Below are 21,243 nucleotides of genomic sequence, written 5' to 3' on the forward strand. Positions count from 1 at the left end.
GAGGTGAGTGGAGTGCCAGGAGGGAGGGAGGTGAGTGGAGCGCCGGGAGGGAGGTGAGTGGATCGCCGGGAGGGAGAGATGAGCGCCGGGAGGGAGGGAGAGAGAGATGAGCGCCGGGAGGGAGGTGAGTGGAGCGCCGGGAGGGAGAGATGAGCGCCGGGAGGGTGGGAGAGAGAGATGAGCACCGGGAGGGACCGATGAGCACCGGGGAGGGAGAGAGAGATGAGCGCCGGGGAGGGAGAGAGAGATGAGCGCCGGGGAGGGAGAGAGAGATGAGCGCCAGGGAGGGAGAGATGAGCGCCGGGGAGGGAGAGAGAGATGAGCGCCGGGGAGGGAGAGAGAAGAGCGCCGGGGAGGGAGAGAGAGATGAGCGCCGGGGAGGGAGAGAGAGAGGTGTGTGTGTGTGTGTGTGTGTGTGTGTGTGTGTGTGTGTGTGTGTGTGTGTGTGTGTGTGTGTGTGTGTGTGTGTGTGTGTGTGTGTGTGGCCGAGGGGGAAGAGAGTGGCAGTTGGGTGACATCAGACCCACCAATCTGATTGGCCAGAGGCTGAGGACCAATCAGATTCACCACAGGGAGGGAGAGAGAGATGAGCGCCGGGGAGGGAGAAAGAGAGGTGTGTGTTTGTGTGTGTGTGTGTGTGTGTGTGTGTGTGTGTGTGTGTGTGTGTGTGTGTGTGTGTGTGTGTGTGTGTGTGTGTGTGTGTGTGTGGCCGAGGGGGAAGAGAGTGGCAGTTGGGTGACGTCAGACCCACCAATCTGATTCACCACAGAAAGCACCAACCTTTCGATTTTATATATTAAGATATATATATATATATATTTTTTTTTTAATTTATATATATTTTATTAATACTTATCCATCATTTTAGCATCATTCTCCCAGTTCAATGTACAAATTGCTATTTAATTTTGTGAGCAAGTGCCTGACTCTATACTTTAAAAATGGGCACTTCTTTTTTTAAACCATTGAAAGAATGCAGATAAGTATAAAATATGAATATTATTTTTATTACCTGTTAGGACCAGTAGGTCAGGCCAGAATCTGCACTTGTGTTAAGCCATCCATTTTGTCTGTTCATAACCAGTTAAGATTCTGTAGTCAGCCTTTTGCTGAGATATAATTTCTAATGTATTCAGCTTCTGCCAAAATACATTTCCTTTCTCCCTGCTCAGGATATATGCTAAGATACTTTTTGTATTGTCAGTTTCCTGCTGTTTTAGTCAATATACATGTAACGCGTATTCCACCCCACCCAATCGCAGATATAGTGTGGGTGCGGAGAACATACAGTGTTACCAGGTGTGGTGCTTTACCTGCTTGGCTCACAGGAGGACTGAGCTTCCGCCACGGGGAACCTGGGGCAATTATATGATACTATGAGTAACCACGTACTCGGTGCAGCGCCTCCACCTGCGATGGCTCCCACCAGAGGGGGAGTGGTTCCTCGCAGGACCAATACAATAATCACATACACTGTATGTATAATAACCAATACCTTTACTAACGTACATAGCAAACATGCAATGTCAACATAATAATAATGGGTGTCCCTCTCTAGAGGTGACAATGACTACGGCGTCACGCAGGACGCTTCCCTAACACCAGGTGAGCCCACCCCGTGTCCATAGGATCCCCACCCAATGTCCCGCACTCTTGCAGAGAGAGGCAATGGGTGACTGCGCAGTCACTATTAAGCTAAGGGCCCGTTGGTGCACGTGTGGATGTAAAGTACCTGACGAGCGCTCCAGCGCTCGGATCAGCAATGGCTTCGCAAAGGATCGGTCGCTCGGTGATTCCGTCTGATACACTGCTGCCCCTTTCACGAGGACCGCCAGCTACTTCAAAAAGGGTCTGTCGCTGTGTACCCGTCTGATCCACTGTTCCTTCACTGGGGTCTGCCCGAGGCTATCCCACACGGAAAGTAGTCTCTGTCTCGGAAACGCAGCGTCCGCTGTGACCCTTGCTTTCCTTGGCGCTAAGGTGACAAGTCCCTAACCTAGGGCCGGGTCCATATGCGCCACAAGCAGGGGGATGTCCGGACCTATCTGGGGCCTAGGGGGTTCTCTGGCGTAATGCAGTGGGTCACTGAACCCTGCACGCACCTCCTTCCCCTAGCTCTCCTGGTCCCGAACTCCTCACGTGTCCCAGCGCGCGAAATGTATCTATTACCTGCCGCAGGGAGCTTCTCAGCCCTAATGGCTCCCTGGCATCATGTGGGGCGCGCAAGGCTCCTGGGACTCGTAGTCCCTGCCTAGAGCCTTCCCTGTTAGGCTAGGGTTTCGCGGGCTCCTTACTGCGCATGCGCGAGCTAATGGACAATGGCGGCGCTCTCGCCGCCTGGCTTTGCGGCACCCGCGATCGCCATGAAGGAGAGAGCTTGGCAGGCAGGGGAACCTGGCTACATACAATAGAATGGTTCTCTGAAAGAGGCAAAATCGTATAACTTAGTTGCTAGAGACTCAAGGTTTCTTTTGATAACAGATAATGAATAAGCTATGTATTCAGACAGTGCCTGCATTGGGAGAATCACGTCCCAAGCCACGCCCAAGCCACACCCAGGTTACACCTATGTTACGCCTCTAACCAAACCCCTCTGTTTCCCTGTATAAAAATCTTAACCCTATGCTTAATAAACTGAGGTGGAAGGATTGAAACACTGTCTGTGTGTTGGTTCTTTCGTTTCCCGGATCCGTACGTTCTTTCAAAATCGGAGATAACATTGTCAGTGCGTGCCAAAGCTTTCCGGGGAGTCTGCTGCAGGGTGCAGATGTGTGTATCCAGTCACAGAAGCCTAGGCAGGGAAAAGGTTTCCTTCAATTTTGGTGTCAGAAGTGCTAGTAGCACTTTTCACCACGAGGTGGTGCTGTTGCACTGTTTTTTTTTACATTTGGGGGAAGCGCTGAACAGTTTATTTCTTCTATAACTTCCATAATCCCTGGGAGTCAAATCAAATCAAATTAGCTTTATTGGCATGACGAAAGAACATTTCAGTATTGCAAAAGCGTGAATAATAGGGGGTGGGGGACAATAATTACACGAATATTAGGGGGTAGGGTATAATGATTGCACGGTATATGGGTATCAGTTTCACACAGGGATGTGGGGGTTAGTGAACGTCTCTCAGCCTGTGGCAGGTGCTGATATAGTGTGCAGCCAGTTCTGCTGTGGTTTCATCTTCTCCCAGGAGGGGGAGGGGGCCGTGATCTCTCTGCACAGAGGGGAGGGGGGGCCGTGATCGCAGCCATGTTGTTTGCTGCTCACAGAAAACCCGGCCGGCATCTCCAGCAGCGCCCCCTGGCTGGTTTTTTTTTCAGTACATCGATTGTAAGACGCAGTCCTATTTCAGCAACGTGAAAATGGGTAAAAAAATTGCGTCTTACAATCGAGGAAATACGGTATTGCTGGGTTACAGCTGTATGATCTACTGATTCCTTCCCCCTCTTGCAGACATTAACCCCCTGTGGTTCCTCTATTGTGTGTACCAGGCCCTATCAGAGATAGGAGTAGCCCCTGCAGAAACTCTTCTTCAGTAACAGAGACCAGACAGAGCAACAGTTCACTTATTTATTGATGCAGGCCAGTCCTGTTGATCCCCTCTCACACAGGAGAGGTACTTCACAGTATTATACATGTTCCCTCGCAACCTGCTGCGTCTGTGTCCCTGACTAGACACCCATGGACTTGAGGTCCATGAGGTTAGCCTTCTCAACCTCTACCCCCTTATGGGGCAAGGTGAATCCTCACCTACTCCCTAAGGCAGCGGTGTGCAAACTGGGGAGTGTGCCCCCTGGGGGGGGGGGAGGATTCCTCACCTACTCTCTAAGGAGCAGGCATTCACAGAGGAACTTACCAGAATTTGGATTGCAGACCCTTTTTGTTACCAGGGGAGGCTCCCAGGTCTTAGCCCCGGTAGGTGGGCAGTGTTATGGATTACAGGTATCTTATGGCATATAACGCATAATTAATACAGGTCACAGGTACATATATAGTATCATTATAAGGCCTAGTACAGCTTATAGCATATTGTTAAAATCCTAGCTTTTTTGTCTTAGAAATAATAGGTTGTTTTGCTGAGAAAGGAACAGGATATTGGGACATAGGTACATACACATAAAAGAGGAACTAACTCACGTAAACAGGCCGTGGTCAAACGGTAAATGCTGAAACAAATCATTAAACTGTAAATTCTGGTAAACATCATACGTCAGTGACCACCATAGTATGGTATCATATCACGTACGCAGCAAACAATAAGATGCTATATATAAGTTTGCGTGACTCCATATTGATTAGAACCGAGGTGGGAAACCACACAGATGAGACTTAGCTGAGACTGGCTGACCTATCATAATATCTTTGGGTTTTGTGAGTATGACAAGCATGTTAGCTGAATAATCTCTGCATAAGTTAGAAATGGATTGTTAACTTACTGTTAAGCTTATAAGTTAGCTTGTTGTGATATTACTGGTTATTTCTTTGTTGTGATACAATAAACAACAAACCTTATCTTATACAAGCTCTGAGTGACCTTTCTTTATAATAATCTCACAATACCCTCATCCGAGAGTGTGGCCGAGAATCTACAAGTACGACATCGTGGTTTGTGTTCTCTGCTTAGGGCAGGATATAATTTACCACGAGGCATTACTTGGGAGAAGAAGGTTGGCAGCGAGCCCAGATTATGGTGCCCAACGTGGTTAATTACTCATGAGTTGTATAAATAAGTCACAAATCTTATGTTACCTATTTAATCTTGAAAGTACACGTGTATGCTATTTCCTCTTTATAATAGAGAAGGTACAATTTTCATTATATATATATATATATATATATATATATATATATATATATATATATATATATATATATATATAGTATATCATGGCTGTTACAGATTTTGCACGAGCTGCAGATCTGAATGTTTTAATGAGAAGTCAGTATCATAGAGATCTGATTAATGGTCTGGCATTTGAAATTCAATTTGGTCCGTGGGGACCTGGGGCGAGATACTCCTATCTAACAATAGACACAACAGCTGATCCAGTCACATATCAATACATACAACAGGCATATAACCCGTTGACACATACAATCATCAATTTGACATATAATGCAGCGACTGTCATTTTGGGGCAACAGCCTGTGATTGCTACAGGCGTGGACAGACATGGTCCTATTAATTCTGGTGCGAAATATAGGGAGAATCGCACACACTTATTTACACCAGTTACATTACCTGAGTTAACACAAGCTGCACGGGACATTTTGACAGAACGCGCTAATGCTATTGCAGAAATCACACTGCTAAGAGAAATTATTAATGTCTTCTTAGCAACAAGAGGAGCTCAAGCGTTAATTGACGTGCCAGCTCGGGTACAAGTCTGTATCCCTATGGCCAATATTAAGGAGACAATTGGTCAGTTACCTATTAATCCTAAAGACATTGCATTGTGGCTTAATGAAAGAACGCACTCTTTAGATGGAGTGTATCCTACACCGACCGCACATCAAAAACTTGCTTTAGTGAATTCTTTGCTGCCTGCAGGTTTATCAATCACATTGGCTGAAGCACGAGACTGGGATTCAGTCATCAGCAATGTGTATGAGAAAACCCATGGAAAAGTTACTATTTCATCATTGGCAGATACACTAGGACAGGTTAATAAGACTAGTGGGATTGTAGCAGCTTATATTTTAGGGTTACGTTTTACACAAGGCAACCATGAGATTGTTTGGGGTTGTCTTAAGGCATTGATTAAGGGCCAGGGTTTGCTGTTAGACCTTGAAAGACAAATACAAGGTTTACCAGTAGAACAAAAACCAATTATGGTTCCTGAAATTTTGAAAAATACCTATACTCTCGTTGGCAGGAGTTTAACCGGGGAGCCCGTGGGGTCACCTAAACCACAAACCAGTGACAGGAAGCCTGAGCGATCAAACACCGACAAGGGGAGAAATTTTCCTGTCCAAAACAGGAATTGGAGACCTCCGTTCAATCAATATCAAACTCCAGTTTATCCTAGAGACGAGCAGTGGGACAGAAGAGGTCATTTTCAAAAAGATAATAGGAGTTTTCCAACTCAAACACAGAGACAAGACACTCCTACACCACAAACTACACGTTTTGAACAGCAAGCTCGTAATGAGGGTGCAGTGTCCAGATATAATCTGAGACAATACATTAAAACTCCCGAAAGGTACGGTCAAACCAAACCAAGCGAAATTAGATTTCGTGACAAACGAACAGGTTTTGCAACACAGACCTCTGGATTGACTAACAGTCAACGAGAGGTTAAACAACAGGCAGCTACACCTGCAACCACCAAGAAGTCTGTTGGGAAGATTACACAGTTCTCAGCAGATCTTTTTGAGGAATGACAAATTTAACATTAAATATTCAGTACAAGGGAAAAAATTATACCGGCCTTTTAGACACCCAAGCAGACATATCCCTTGTAAGAACTGATATTTTAATTGATGAGGATTATGTACACGACATCACGATACAAACGATTGAAGGAAATGGCACTTATCCTTCATATTATTTAGAAGTAAAAATCAATGGTAGAAATGTTTTTATTGAATTAGTTGAACATAATAAATTAGATTGCGATTTTCTAATAGCTTTTAAGGATGTCGCTTCCTTCATCCAAATAAAAGAGGAAGTGGAAATAAACCCACAAACGGAATTGACTGTGAAATTTGACTTAAATAAAATTATCACAGATCAAGTTAATGCAAGTGCTTTTACTGACAAAGCAAAATTATATAATTGGTTAATGACACACAAGTATATTTTTCAACAATGGGAAAATCAAGTGGGTTTAAGGAAAGGTATTGTACATGACATTAATACATGTTCTACACTTCCAAAGAAACAGGCCCAATACAAAATTAATCATGCCGCCTTACCAAGCATACAAATTGTAATCAATGATTTGCTTAAACAAGGCGTACTGCTTGAACAGTATAGCCAGATGAATACAGCCGTATATCCAGTGCCTAAAAAAGACGGTTCATGGTGAATGGTGTTAGATTATAGAGAAGTTAATAAAGTCACACCTTCAGTGACAGCACAGAACACACATTCACCTTCAATCTTAAGCGGATTACAACATAAACGCTTTAAAACTACATTAGATTTAAGCAATGGCTACTGGTCGCACCCCATCACGCTTGAGAGTTATTGGCTAACTGCATTTACCTGGAAAGGTAAACAATTAATTTTTACACGTTTACCACAAGGTTTTGTAAATAGTCCAGCTTTGTTCACAGCAGACGTAGTCTCACTATTATCTAAATTTGACAATATAGAAACTTACGTAGATGACGTGTTTTTATCACATGACACAGAAGAAGAGCATTTTCAAGCTATGACAGAAGTATTGTTTACATTGACAAGGGCAGGTTACCTTGTTTCCCTAAAAAAAATCACAGTTTGCAAGAGAAACTGTGACATTTTTAGGCTTTGAAATAGCTGAAAATGGTAGAGGCCTCTCTAGTAATTACAGAGAGAAAGTTTCCAACATCAGTGTTCCTAAAACACTGAAACAGTTAAGAAGCATTATTGGGTTACTGAATTTTTCAATGACGTTTATCCCTGATTTTAATGTACTGATTGAACCATTGCATGACGCAATATCACGCGAGATTAAGTCAGAGCAGACTAGGCCGAAAACACCTTTTAAATGGTTAACTGTTGAGGATGAGGCATTGCGAAAGTTATTAGCAGCAGTTAATGATGCTTCCTACTTAGCGCAGCGCGACCCGACAAAACCATTGTCAGCATATGTAAACATTTCACCTCTAGCTGCATACATTAGAATTTACAATGCTATGGAAAATGTACCAATTACACTTGTATCTTATGTATTCACAAATACAGAGAAGAGATATTTGCCGCTTGAGAAATTGTTATCAGCGGTTACACTTACAGTGCTGAAATCACTTGATTTGGCACAGGGACAGGATATCTATATATACACTTCAGTAGCTTCACTAGCAACATTGCAGAAACAGACCATTCCGGACAGGAAGGCGTTAAGAAGCAGCTGGTTAAAGTGGTACACAATTATAGAGGATCCACAAATACATTTTGTGCATGATAAAACATTAACTACACAGACGATCTCCCATCCCCCTTTGAAGGAGTGACTTGGGAAAATCAAACACACCCGAACGACTTTTATACATGCATTTTCTACACAGATGGTTCAGCTGTAGACTCCAGCAAAGAAGGAGTGAATAAATCTGCAGGTTCAGGAATTGCAAAATATGACGCAGATATGAATTTGTTGCACAGTTGGCAATTACCTATAGGAGATCACTCTGCACAGTTTGCAGAGATTCATGCATTAGCTTTTGCTATGAAAGAAGCACTTACAGTTAAAGGACATGTACTTATAGTTACAGATTCCGCATACTTAGCACGTTCAGCACTGCAGGACCTACCAATATGGAAATCAAATGGATTTTTGAATGCCAAAAGAAAACCACTAACGCACAATTCTAAGTGGAAGGCCATTGCGGCCTATTTTGAACAAAAGCCTGATATTGAAATTGTACATGAACCAGCGCATAGAACGCTTGGTTCGTCGGTTCATACTATGGGTAACCAGTTTGCAGATAGTCTCGCGCAAACTGTAAGTCAAAAATTTGCCGTTAACAAATTGTTAACAAGGGCACAGTCAAAGTCAGCCAGTCTTGATGCAGAGTTGTATGCTTGTCTGGATACTACCAGGCCTAATCCACCTGGTTATCCTAAGAAATACTCATTTAAACAGGTCAACAATAATTGCATGGTTGTAATTGATACTAATTAATTCATTGTTCCCCCTGTAGCAAGCAGAATGCAGATCGCTACACAAGCACATGACAGTGTGGGACACCCTCACCTAGGGAGAGAAAATGTTTTGTTGACACTGAAACACAAATATTGGTGGCCGAATATGAGAAAAACGGTTAAGACAGTCTTAAGAAACTGTAAACCATGTCGGTTGATAAACAGTCCTAATCATCAGACACCACCATTTATTGTTAATGCAATACCGAGCAAACCGTTTGATTTAATATATTTAGATCATATTGGACCATTGCCTACATCACATTCCTACAAACATGTTTTGGTTTGTGTTGATGCTTGTACAAGGTTTACGTGGTTATACCCCGTTCGCAGTACGACAGCTAGCTCTACGCTTAATTGTCTCAACTCCTTAGTAAGTGTGGCTAAGCCCAAGGCCTTTCATTCCGATGGTGGACCTGCTTTCACAGCAGCAGAAACCAAGGAATGGGCCACAATATTAGGTATTGACTGGGCGTACAGCTCACCGTCACATCCGGAGAGTTCTGGTTTAGTTGAACGTAAGAATTACGAGGTGAAACGACTTTTAACCAAAATGCTATCTAATCGTCCTACACAGTGGTACCCACTTTTGGTCACGGTCCAAATTGGTCTAAATAATATTCCTAACACAACAACTGGTAAAACACCACATGAACTGTTATATGGTACTCCTATGAATACACAGTTTGCTAATGATTCTATTTCTGTCCCAGGGAGACTTGCACAAATATTAATTTTACAGGAATTGAGGGATTCTTTTTCCCATACAGCCCACACACCACGTAATCCTGCAGCTTGGACGCCGCAGATTGGACATTCAGTCCAGGAGAGGGTCGCTAAGGTAAAGCCGTTGCGGCCTAAGTGGAAGAAACCAACCACGATACTGAAAAAGATAAACGAGCGTACCTTTGTTATCCAAGATACTAAAGGCAAAGAAAGGACAGTGAGTATCGACAATCTTAAGCCCGCAGCTCATTGCAGCAAAAATACTGTAAAAGATGGAGGAGACACCATATCTGCGACAGACTTCGATGGAGCTGCAGCCTCTCGAAGCACAGACTGCACGACCACAGGATGTGGAAACTAATCACGCAGGTGAGGTCCAACAAACTGAGGCTGACTTCCCTGACAGTGACCAAAGACATATATATGTGTTACCTGCCATACCGGATCAACGCAATATATTCCGGAAGGCCTATCAAACAATGGCTAAGGTAATCACGAAGAAAAGACTGTTTAAGACTATTTTGTGTCTCTCAATCTGTATTGCTTTTATAGCAATATCCGCCAGTGTTATTTTCAGGTTACAATGGCATTTTGTGACTCAACAAGAAGGCGAGATCATCAATTGGCAACGTACAGCTGCACACGGTATTACCACACCAGACTCCAGAATCGTGAAACGAGGACTACATTACGATTTGAAACCGGTGGACATACAGTCGGTGGGTATACCTCAAGGTGTGTATTGGAAGCCGTTTCCTAAACCTATCATCCAGAAACGAAAGACTTTGGGGATTTCACAGGTTGTGCTATTTGATTCAACTGTGCTAGCTAAAGAAGCTGGTATAACTACGCCAGAAGGAAGGAAGCTGGTGACACAACATCTGAATGCACAGATGCAACAGCTGCAATCTACAAGCCTGAAATATGATTTACCCCTGCATGACCATTGGAAGCAGCAAAGCTACCATGAACAACGTTGTTATGCTGATTTTGGACATTGTTATTTCATTGACTTTCAAGGAACACGTAAATGGCCAACGAAGGAGCCGAAAGCTGATCATTGCCCTCAGCCTGGTGTGACCATGGACAATATAAGGTATAAGCAATACCCTATTTTCTATCTGAATACAGGTCAAAATACTCAGAAAGGATTTGTTCCCAACGGACAGACTGATCCAAGAGTGGCATTCTGGGAAGGTGCTGAAGAAGAAGAAGAGTACAGAATACCTGGAGGGGTAAGACCTTATACTTCTGCTGTTTTTTGCTCTGACAGTATTTACTCAGAATGGTGGAACTCATCAACAACCGCTGATGACCTGTTACACAAACTTCAAGATGTGATGGAAGATGCTAAAACTGGACAGCTACAGACAGCAGCACTTCCGAAAGAATGGAATATAAAAGGTGATGGTATGTTGTTTCGTGAACCTACAGCATGGGACACTTGCACTCAACCACGCTTTGCTACATTTACCAATACTACATACTACAGCCATTCATGTAAAGGTTTCAAGAATGCGTGTGGTATCACATTGGAGAAATTGATCAATGAAGGAATCTGTGATAAGGACAATACAGTATTCAAATACGGGTGTAAACCCTGTTCTTTTTATTACAATCTCACGGAAGGCTATTTTAACTGGCAACCGAAAATGATTGATCAAGGATTTTTACATTTTTCTGGGTTACGAGGTTTTTGGTGTGTGGAGCGAATAATGATTATGAAACCTAATTATAAAGTCTACTCCCTGTTCCAGAAATGTCTCAATGATAGTTTACATATTAATGTAGACACGGTAATAAGGGCAATGAGCGATTTGATGAATGTACAAATAGCTCAAGATGATAAACCCTGTGATTATGACACGTGCACCACACATAATATTGTTAACATGCCCTACTCAGAGGCAATGTGGGGTACAAAAGCAACAATTAATACCATAGTGTATTATGAAAATGACACATATTTCATGAATGAATGTAAGGTTTCAAGAAAATCATCTACAAGGAAATTGCTTACTAACGATGATGTTCTTATAACCACAGGACACCTGCTGAGTGATTCTGTTTCTGTTATAAGCCAAATCTCTGACTCAAATGATGAAGAATTAAGGAGAGGTATTTTGGTCTTAAGAGATCACCTGATAACATTTGCTTCTTACACAATTTCAGACATTACAGTGTTATCTGAAGAAATCAAAGCTTTGGTTATTCTTAATCACATCACTGCGATCAGGTTAACATTGCAAAGTCAAAAGGTTGACATATCACTTTTAAATCTCACATGGATCACACAGAATTTAAATTTAAGTCCGAAAGAATCAGAGATCCTGGCATATGTTTCACAAACCACAGTTTATGACATACTGTAGGAGAAAGAAACCACAGACGGGTTCATAACCCTGATGACTCTTTATGGGAAGTGTTTCTATACTACGAATTATTTATTCCAGGAGATGTTTATACAACAAATTGGGAACTGCTTAATTTTGGACACTTAACACACACAGGTTCTTATTTTGCAAGGGTGCAGGTTGCTCAACCATTTCAGTACATGTCTGTGAAATGTGATCGTGAATTTTTCATCAGCACTATACGATGTGTTGATAAAGGTTATTTAGTATGTGATGATATCATACAGCACATGCCTTGCAATGATCAAATGCAAGGTAGCAACTGCCCGATAACTGCGACACCTATTCAAACTCCTTTTACATTAATTCACAGTTTAGATAATGGGAGTTACATAGTATTTTCTACAGAAGAGGATTGCGACATACCACCTTTTCAGGCATCACTTGTCACAGTTAATAGGAGTATACAGTATTATGGTACTACATTTATTCCACCTCTGTTACATCAGACACTTACATCTGGCGTACGTTTCCAGGTACCAGCTATCACACTGATTCTTCCCCACATGACAGCCTATTTGGCACATTTAAAGAAAATGAAGATTACAATAGGATTCACACATGATATAGTACATACCCTTTTACAGAGAGTTCACAGTGAATTACTACGTTTACACCCGGGTGATTTTCCCCAGTGGTTAACTACACTAGGTGAATCACTGAAAACTTTTTGGCCAATGACAGGTAATTTTTTGTCAAAAATAGGCACCAGCCTACAAACTACTGGTAAAGGTATTTTTAGTGGACTAGGAAATGCGTTTGGAATCCTAGGTTATTTGAAACCACTATTGTTTTTTATTTTAGGGATAATAATCCTTGTTATTTTACTTCGTGTTTTCTCTTTTCTTCCGAAGATGAAGAGGCGTTCAGCTTAATCACATTTTGCTTTCTAGCATATATTCTTATATTTTTACATAGATACTAATATACTGTTTTAAGCACACAGGTCAAATCTAACCTGCTGCAGTATGCTTTGTTGCAAGGACACAGACGAAAAGAAAGATACTTCACAAATCTTGCGTTTACCACGTTCCTATCAAACTTCCATGAGGATGTACTTAGATGAACTTGTTTTGCCACATCGGAAACCACGCAAAGTGCATGCAGTTCACGATACGATGAGAGACTTTATGTATCAGGACTCTCTTGTTTCCTCAGGACCGTTTTCAGTTTTGACTCCTAATGGGACATTGCTTCCGCGTAGCTTGCTAATGTTATGTAATTTTTGGCAAGTGAAATCTTTACTATCACTTGGTGATCAACCCAACTTCCAGTGTAGAGACATACACCGTCAAATATTTCAAATGTCTTTTTATACAATTGAAGAAGGTCATATTAGCATTGTTAGCCACGGGTCATATAATTGTACCACGTTGTTTCCATGTTCAGGTAATAAACATCAACATTGTTTTGGGGCCCGATGGGATACTACTCTCTTAAGTATGTATGAACATCAACATCAACCCGCTTTACAATTGGGTGATTTTTACAAATTGATATTTTCCCATCGTGGAATAACTTGTTCACATATGCGCAGTTGTGGGTGTTTTGGCGTTTCATCACAAACTCCTGTGAGTTCAAGCTCATCAACATCAGAGAGCGGTGACACTGTCTTCCGAAAGTACACATAATGAATATTTTCTGCTTTGATAGTTTTTCTGCATTTGCAAAAATATGATAATTATGTGTAGGAGAGGGTGTTATGGATTACAGGTATCTTATGGCATATAACGCATAATTAATACAGGTCACAGGTACATATATAGTATCATTATAAGGCCTAGTACAGCTTATAGCATATTGTTAAAATCCTAGTTTTTTTGTCTTAGAAATAATAGGTTGTTTTGCTGAGAAAGGAACAGGGTATTGGGAAATAGGTACATACACATAAAAGAGGAACTAACTCACGTAAACAGGCCGTGGTCAAACGGTAAATGCTGAAACAAATCATACGTCAGTAACTGTAAATGCTGGTAAACATCATACGTCACTGACCACAGAGTATGATATCATATCACGTACGCATCAAACAATAAGATGCTATATATAAGTTTGCGTGACTCCATATTGATTAGAACCGAAGTGAGAGCTGAGACTTAGCTGAGACTGGCTGACCTATCATAATATCTTTGGGTTTTGTGAGTATGACAAGCATGTTAGCTGAATAATCTCTGCATAAGTTAGAAATAGATTGTTAACTTACTGTTAAGCTTATAAATTAGCTTGTTGTGATATTACTGGTTATTTCTTTGTTGTGATACAATAAACAACAAACCTTATCTTATACAAACTCTGAGTGACCTTTCTTTATAATAATCTCACAATACCCTCATCCGAGAGTGTGGCCGAGAATCTACAAGTACGACATCGTGGTTTGTGTTCTCTGCTCAGGGCAGGATATAACTTACCACGAGGCATTACTTGGGAGAAGAAGGTTGGCAGCGAGCCCAGATTAGCAGTACCTCAGTATTAGGCTCATCCCCCTTTGTGTCTAGGCTCCAATGGTTTCAGGCTATACCTGCAAACCATTATCAATTATATGTAGCTAACAGCTCACATTACTGTCTAAAGACAAGGGATTTAACCCTAACACTGCCTGCACTGGTACCAGAGCTTACATGTTAGGGCCCGGAAAACACGTAGTCCGGGCACAGGGCTACACATAGATTTTGACACATTAACAATACATATTCATTGGTACAGTATAACTTTGTTGGACAGAGAATTTCTAATTTAACTTCCTCTTTTGACCCACCCAGATATTTCCTGGGGACTGAAACCTCTCCCTCCTCTTTTCCCTCCAAGCGTTCAGGGCATCATCTCTTCTTACTTATCTCTCCTATCCCCTTATATCCCATGGTTCTCATAGCCTGTGAAACTTCCTTGTTGTATGATTTAAAAATGAGGTAAGCTTCTCCATTAGTTGTACATCCTCTATCCTCCTAATAACCTCCCTCCTGGAGGGTGGAAGTGTTTTTTTTCCATGCCACTGCCACGGCACACCGGGCTGCTGTCAATATATGTGAAATTCGTTTTTTCGCTGCCTGGGGGAGTGCCAATAGACCATTTGTTCCAAATGGAAGGCCATATACTATTTGAACACATTGGAAACCGCCAAACCACCCCCTTCCCTTGTTTACAGCATAATCGACCTAGCTATCCTGGGCTGTTTATTTCTCCAGATAAACTGCATGATCCGATTCTGGATTTCTTTTAGATCCCTACGCATGATATGAACAGGGAGTGTCTGAAAGTGGAACAGTAGCCTGGGGAGAATATTCATTTTGATGGCTGTTATCTGCCCTATCCATGAAATAAATTGGGGTTCCAAATTTGTAAATCTTTTTTAATTTTGAGATATAGTTTTTGATCCGCACTCTTGCTTCCTTAGAGATCTTTTAGTTGATCCATTCTCCTCTCTTGCAGCTCCTATGCGTACAGGTATACCCCTCCTTCACAGGTGTCCACTGAAGAATCAAACCACGGGTGGACCCGTTATAAGAAAGAGAGAGCACAAAGCGCACCATGGGTAAATAATTCCGGGTAATTATATTTGTATAGTGAGAAATAATAAATGGTAAGGTATATACCTAGATATTTTAGATGTGTTTTCCTCCATTTATAATTAAAGTTTAGCTTAAGGATCTCAACCTCCTTGTCTGGTAGGGTTAGGTTTAAAGCTTCTGATTTCCCTGTATTTACCTTATAACCGGATAAAAACCCAAACTCACTAATGGTGTGTTGTAGATTTGGAAGATGTCAGCGGATTTGTCAACGTAATATCATCCGCGAACAGTGATAATTTATAACACTCATCTGCTATATTGACCCCTTGTATATTATGGGACCCACTAATGGTAGCAGCCAAAGGTTCAATTGTTAGTGCAAACAACAATGGCGATAGTGGGCACCCCTGTCTTGTCCCATTCTTAATTATTATATAGTTCCTGTCCCCTGCTGGTAGTTTCAACCTTGGCTGTTGGGGTCTGATAAAGAGCCCGTACGGCTTGCAAGAACGCCCCCGAAAATTAAAATGCTTCCAGTGTGCTATATAAAAAATCCCACCTTATCCTACCGAAAGCCTTTTCCAAATCCAAACTTAGTAGCATTGCTTTTGGTTTCACTTGGTTTACATCTGTAACATGGTATGGCCCATAGTACCTGTCTTTCGCCACATAGTGTATCTGCTATGCAAGTCCTGTTAAGATCCAGGCAGTAGCAGGTTAATCTATGGGCCAGTGACCCCCCCTTTTTCTTTCCTGGAAGCTGAAGGAAGAGAGGTGGTGACTCATGGCCTGTGTACAGCCCCCTTGGAGGTGGGTACAGTCCATGAGCCCACCCCTTCTAGATTCTTCTGGGGAGGATCTAAATTCAGTCTAGCTCTACCCTCCAGAGGGAGAGGGTGTAGGGAGTCTAGCTCTACTCTCCAGAGAGAGAGGTAGGAGTTGAAGTTGGAGATGGAGGAGAGAGGACAAAACTGAGTCTTCCCCATTGCGGGGCAAGCATTCCACTCTAGGCCGGCTGGCCTAGAGACCATCCAGATAGAATGCCCCCTGAGACTGGGCAAACACCATCCAGAAGTCCTGGACTGCAGAATACTATGCTGTGAGGAAGAGTAAGATGAAGAGAAAAAATAAAGATGCTTGTGCACCTTGCCTCTGCCTGGTTGTCAGTTACTGGGCAGGAGATAGACAGACTGCAATTATAGGAGCTGATATCATACCCCAAGGATCCTGTCATAGCTGGAGGCGCTGTACTATGAGTGAGTAACCAAAGAACTACCCTAAAGCCTGTCCCATTGCACATACATCGCGCAGCTCAGCTTCTCCTGACACCACAGGTAGGCTTCAGCACCACACAGAAGCAGTAGCCAATGTATTTCCCAGAGGGGGGAAACAGGGTTACACATACATAGGGTGACCAGATGTCCCGGTTTAGCTGGGACAGTCCTGGTTTTTCGTGGGCTGTCCCGGTTTCCAATTAATTAGCAAAATGTCCCATTTTTTGTTGCGGTCCTGGTTTTCAGTGCTGCAGGAGAAGGATGCCGGTGCGGAGAGTGGAGGATGCTGGCTGCCCTCCCGGTTGGGGGGCAGAGATTGCAGGTGAGTTGCAGGAGAATGCCGGGCCGGTGAAGTAGATCTGACAAGGATGCCGGGTGGGGTTGGTGATAGCAGGAGAATGCCGGGCTGTGATTGGAGGATGCCAGGTGTGGGGTGCATTTTTGAAGAGGTGCTGCAAGCCGGGCCCTCCCCTTCCCTCAGCACCGCCCCCCTCCCGTCTCTCCTCCAGTGCTGGTGGGTCCTCCCATTTCCTCGGCACCGCCCCCCCTCCCTTCTCTCTTCCAGTGCTGTCGGGCCCTGCCCTTCCTTCAGCACCGCTCCTCTCCCTTCTCTCCTCCAGTACTGCCGGGCCCTCCCCTTCCCTCAGGGGAAATGGGAGATTGGGAGAAAGTCTGCTACAGAAACTTAAAGCAAAACTATGCAAAGCTGCTTGAGCTGGCTAATATTCTGTACCCCTAAATACTTCTCCCCACAGCCGCAGAGGGAGTTACCCAAACTCCAGGCCAGGCACGGCCATGCATTACATCTACTCCTTCTCCTACTGTGTCTGTACGCCTCCCAACATTACACTTAGAGCGTAAGCTCTTCAGGACAGGGATTCCCATTGTGTGATTTAGTGTCTCCGGCACTTGTAATCCCGGTCTGTTCAATAAAGTGTCTATTCTGTAAAGTGCATTGTTGGTGCTACTTAAATACACAAATATACCCATTCTTACAGTAGCAGGGACATAACTGTTCTGTAATGCCTGCACGCTGCATGAAATAACGTTTCTGCAGGGAAACAGTTTGCTTGTGTAGCCCCCTTTCCCTATGCCTATGGGAAACTGCGGGTGATTATGCGAGCTGCTGTACCCGTGAGGCTCACAGGAGGCCGGAGCCTGGGGTACTGTCTCTCGTGGTGCAGCGCCTCCACCTATGAGGATCCCAGCGTAAGCGGGATGACTTCACATAGGACACAATAAGTGCTATGCAACCTGGTATATTATAACTGCTTTACTGTATTACAGTAGGACACAGATAACAATATATATCACATCATTACAATACAATGCGCTAACAACAATGGTGGTCCCCCAAAGTACTGAGGGTGCCCTGGGCACCTAGAACCCCTGTGTCCGCAGAACAATCCACCCAAGTGCAAGGTAGCGCTACCCCCCTGTAAAGTGTAGGTGCACACTGGTATCTTCCTGGTCAACGGTCCTGACCACGGAAAACTTGTGGAGCAGAGTTGGACAGGTCCCACACAGCGGGGCCTCCAACAGAAATCCCCTCACGCTTTACAGGTGGTGGTCACATGCGGTCTCGTCCGAAGGCCGCAGGTCGCTGCGTAAACGTCCGTCCGACGGTGCAGTGGTGCAGGTTGCGAATCTCTAAAAGGGAGACTCCCTATCTAGGGTCTTCCCTACAATACTCCTCTAAGTAGGGATCTGGGCCTAACTGGGGCCTCTGGGCAAAGTTCTGGCCTAGTCTCTGGACACGTCCGTCCTCCTTGCTGGCTCCCTCAGGACTCCCGCATGTTTCCTGCCCCGCGGAGGAAATCAGGAGTCTCTTTTAGGCAGGGATTATGGTGCCGGCGTCGCTGCGTGCGCGTACTTGCGCACGCACGCCCGAACACCTCTTCAGTTTTTTTTGTTGTTAGCAACCACTGTGCCTGCGCGCCTGGCGGGAAAGTTGCGCGTTGAAGCTAAGATCAAAACATTTGATTTTTCAGGCGGCTGCAGCATCACGTATAATTTTCCGGCCAATCAACTAGTTTTAGTCAAAATACATTTTCACACTAATTACCTCACTGTCAGCGTCACATCTCATAGAAATAAACTTTGGTTTAGCAGCATAATTATCGTCTCATGCTTTTGTAACTTGATATATACATATAGAAACTTGTAGCTTTTATATTTATAAATTGAATCTTTGTACAAAAATTATATTTATTTCGTTTTTATTTTATAAAAAAGTAAATTTTTTATAAAAAATAAATAAAATAATGATAGTATATGTAGCCCTCTTTCCCTGTAGTGTGAAGAGTCTACTGGTGCTGCCCTTTTACCAGTTGGCTCACAGGAGCCTAAACCTCCGCCGTGGGGAGCCTGGTGTAATGTACTTACAAATTTGATGCAGCGCCTCCACCTGAGAGGGATACCAACGTAGTGGGAGGAGCCCCTCACAGGACCCAACAACATTTATCACACCCACAGTGTAAAATAGAACCACCTTTACTTAGCAACGTATTTCTTATCACTCTAATAATGTTATTAAAGTATATAACTAATAGTACAACACCCCACGCACCCTGCAATGCGTAACCCTCCCCCGTGTTACCCCACACCGTGTCCACAGTACTGTATGAGGCCCTTGGCCACTCTTCCTCTTAAGTGTCCCCAAGTTATGACCCCCACCCCTTAGGCGTGATCAGCGCCCTACTGTACAGTATGTTGGTGCACTTCATAAGAATACCTGCCCGGTGCTCCAGCACCCGGGCCCGCCACAACTTCACAAAGGATCCGCCGATCCACAATCTCCTCCGCGACGTCCTGAACTCCACTGGAGATATTGTCCGGGGGTGATCCCACCCTGAAGGCAGTCTCTCTCTCTTACTGGAGCTCTGGTCCCAGAACTAACTTCTCAGGGTTGTGCAGCATGGCGGCTGTGTCCCTGATTATCACTGCTAATGGTGCAGAGTCCCTACCTAGAGCCTGTCCCTAAAGCAGCCACAAGCTGGTATTGACTCAGGGCCTAGCTGGGGCCTAGGGTGGGGGGGTTCTGGCCTAGTGCAGAGGCTACTTGCCTATCTGCATCTGCACCTCCTTCCCCTATCCTCTCCTGGCACCTACTGACTAGCGTGGCCTGAGTGTGTCATATCCCTATCCTATAGGCAGGAATATCCAAAGCCCTATTGGCTATCTGAGGGCATGTGATTGCCTCCGAGGCTCATGGGATATGTAGTCCCAGCTCAGAGCCTCTATCTGATTGGCTCTGCTTTGCACGCATCGCGCAAGATGGCGGCACCCTGTGGCAGATATCGCCGGGAGCCACTGGCGACGCGCCCGCCTCCGCAGCTTCCCAACACGCAGCGCGGGACCCTGCTCTCAGCTGAGGTAAGGGGGGAAGAAACGGAGCACCTGGCTACATCCTCCCCCTGGTGGAAACATCCAACGACCCCACTTGGGAACAGCGTCACAAGGTATAACTACAGTGGTGGGAAAAGAAAGTACACCCTCTTGAATTCTATGGTGTTACATATCAGGACATAATAACAATAATCTGTTCATTAGCAGGTCTTAAAATTAGGTAAATACAACCTCAGATGAACAACAACACATGACATATTACACCGTGTCATGATTTATTTAACAAAAATAAAGCCAAAATGGAGAAGCCATGTGTGAAAAACTAAGTACACCTTATGATTCAATAGTTGTAGAACAATAACTTGAAGTAATCGTTTTCTGTATGACTTTATCAGTCTCTCACATCGTTGTGGAGGAATTTAGGCCCTCTCTTCTTTACAACGTTGCTTCAGTTCATTGAGATTTGTGGGCATTTGTTTATGCACAGCTCTCTTAAGGTCCAGCCACAGCATTTCAATCGGTTTGATGTCTGGACCTTTACTGGGCCATTGCAACACCTTGATTCTTTTCTTTTTTCAGCCATTCTGTTGTAGATTTGCTTGTGTGCTTGGGATCATTGTCCTGTTGCATGACCCAATTTCGGCCAAGCTTTAGCTGTCAGACAGATGGCCTCACATTTGACTCTAGAATACTTTGGTATAGAGGAGTTCATGGTCAACTCAATGACTGCAAGGTTCCCAGATCCTGTGGCTGGAAAACAAGCCCAAATCATCACCCCTCCACCAAAGTGCTTGACAGTTGGTATGAGGTTTGTGCTGATATGCTGTGTTTGGTTTTCGCCAAACGTGGCGCTGTGCATTATGGCCAAACATCTCCACTTTGGTCTCGTCTGTCCTAAGGACATTGTTCCAGAAGTCTTGTGGTTTGTTCAAATGCAACTTTTCAAACCTCTCTCCCCGTGCGCAGTCTCTCTCCCCCGTGCGCTCTCTCTCTGTGTGCAGTCTCTCCCCATGTACACTCTCCCCGTGCAGTCTCTCTCTGTGCGCAGTCTCTCTCCCCGGTACGCAGTCTCTCTCCCCCGTGCGCATTGTCTCCCCCATGCGTAGTCTCTCTCCCCGTGCGCAGTCTCTCTC

The sequence above is a fragment of the Ascaphus truei genome, unplaced genomic scaffold (assembly GCF_040206685.1).
Source record: "Ascaphus truei isolate aAscTru1 unplaced genomic scaffold, aAscTru1.hap1 HAP1_SCAFFOLD_1097, whole genome shotgun sequence".
In the NCBI taxonomy this organism is placed as follows: Eukaryota; Metazoa; Chordata; class Amphibia; order Anura; family Ascaphidae; genus Ascaphus; species Ascaphus truei.